At 40.6% G+C, this 2,233-nt stretch overlaps 1 pseudogene; it reads left to right on the top strand.

The window, feature by feature from the left end:
* The first annotated feature begins 1,286 nt into the window (after nucleotides 1-1,286).
* LOC103734426 lies at nucleotides 1,287-2,233 on the top strand (annotated as a pseudogene).

The raw sequence follows: 2,233 nt of genomic DNA, 5'->3' as shown, positions 1-2,233 counted from the left end.
TCTGTGTCCCTAATCCTTGGACTCATTACCTATTTATAGACTGGCAGTTGCTGTTGGTTCTGACTTACTCTGTCTCTGGCCTGAGCCTGGTTTCCCTGCTAACCTATAATTTACATTATTGCCTTTGATGATAACTGCTTCCATCGCTCAGTCAAGCATGCTTGGCAGAGACTCTCTTCTTCACAGCCATAGGTTTATACAGAATTGTTAATCAGACACAAAAATTAAGTAGTGAACGGGTGAAAAGTGTGCTAAAAGGGATGAAGGAAGTGTACATAACTGTCAAGAGCAACTGGACATGGTTGGACCGTTAGAATGCTTAGCTGGTTTCTATGTCTGAGCTCTGGGATGGTGAATGCTGGTTATGGTGTCTCTGAGATGGTCAGATGACACTGATTCTGCAAGCTAGATTCAGGTGCCACTAAAGTGATGTGACTGAGAGTGATTGTTGTCTACTTGAAGCTTCGGATGTTAGAAAAGCATTCTCAGATTAGATGGTATTTGGGCACCAAACGGAATGACAGAAATCAGCCATGTAAACATTTGCGACCAGCAAGTACTGAAGGGCATAAGCATCAGCACCATCTTTATCTGAGAAGAGGCCAATTATTTAAAGTAGAGTCAGAGGAAGGTGCTTGAAAATCCTTTATTGCACATCCTTCTGTCAAGGATTTTAATGGCCACCACAGGGTGATTGCTATTTTAATATATTCTGATAAGGACACACACATTCAGGTATTCTTTACTTCCTGACTTGTGGAAGGATATTAAAACATCGTATTCAGTCTCTTCATTCCCAAGCTCCTGTCATTCCTTAGCTGACCTCAAGTTAGAGACATTCATTGTACTACTTATTTATTTTACTATTTATTTATTTGTTTGTTTGTTTATTAATTTAAGACTTGGTCTCCCTGTGTAATCCTGGCTGGCCCGGAACTTGCTCTGCAGACAGAACAGGCTGGCCTGGAACTCATAAATATCTGCCAGCTTCTGCCTCCATCATGCTGGGATAAAAGGCATGTACTACCATGCCTGGTATTAGAGACTTTAAAAATAATTATTGAAAAGAATCATTAAATGGATGCTGAGACAGATCAGGCCATCATCGAGTTCCAGTGCTGAAGGTCACATCATGGCTCCATATCAGTCTGGGTCTGTGCCCTGCCAGGACTCTGGCATATGCACTCCATGAGGGCCCTGAACACCCCTTCACCTATCTTTTGAGCTCAGGGAGCAGCCAGGAATCCCTTGAGAGACATCAAGGCTGAAAAATACCATGTAGAAAAATGGAAAGTAAAGGCTCTATCAACATGTTTCCTAAAGTCCTAGAGAACCAATTCCTGCAGTGTGCTAAATTAGTGACATCATTTGGATACTGAAATTCAGAAGCTGAATCAGATCAGTGAAGATGAACTGGAACTCCTCAAAGAAAAGAGACCTGAGACACCAAGGAAGGTTCAGCAGCAGAAATAAGATGCGTTTCTAAAGGACAGGGAAATACACTTTTTTCAAGAAGTCAAGGAGAGTGAAAAAGTGGTTTGTCATTTCTACATAGACTCCTCGTTCAGGTGTAAAGGACTGGCAATACTGTCTAAGAAGCATCTTTTAAAATCTTTTTAATTCTTTGAGAAGTCCACACGTATATGATGCATTTGATCATATCTACCCCCTACTCCTCCCACCTCCTCTCAGATCTCTGATATACTCTCTACTGCCCCCCCTTTAAAAATAACCAAGTCAAATTTGTGCTGACAATATACCCCAAAAAACATCTTGATGCCAAGATTTTGAAGATGAATGTGGAAAAATCACCATTCCTTTGTGAGAGACTGTGTATCAAAGTCATTCTCACACTAGGACATTTAAGAGGGAAAACAAACACAAACATTTAATTTCAGCACTTGAGAGACTGGGACAGGTTTATCTCTGTGAGTTCAAGGCCAGCCTGGTCTACATAGCGAGTTCCAGACCACTAAGAATTATGTCGGGAAAACTAAGATTATGTTGTTGGATTTACCAACCTAGGAAATGCAGATGATTTCACTACAGAAACTTTAGAATGGAGGCCAGGTTGTTGTGATGTTATTAATTATAGTGGAGATTTGATAGAGCCACAATTCAGAGTCAAAAGAAATTTGGGACAAATTTCACAAAGCCGGAAAATCAAACTATCCAAGGAAAGAAATAGGATTCAGATTCTGATAGACTCACTTGTAAACCATCTGCTTGTTGA

This window comes from Nannospalax galili, unplaced genomic scaffold, assembly GCF_000622305.1.
Source record: "Nannospalax galili isolate Female #2095 unplaced genomic scaffold, S.galili_v1.0 scaffold1296, whole genome shotgun sequence".
NCBI lineage: Eukaryota > Metazoa > Chordata > Mammalia > Rodentia > Spalacidae > Nannospalax > Nannospalax galili.
This window is presented reverse-complemented; position numbering and strand designations above follow the sequence as displayed.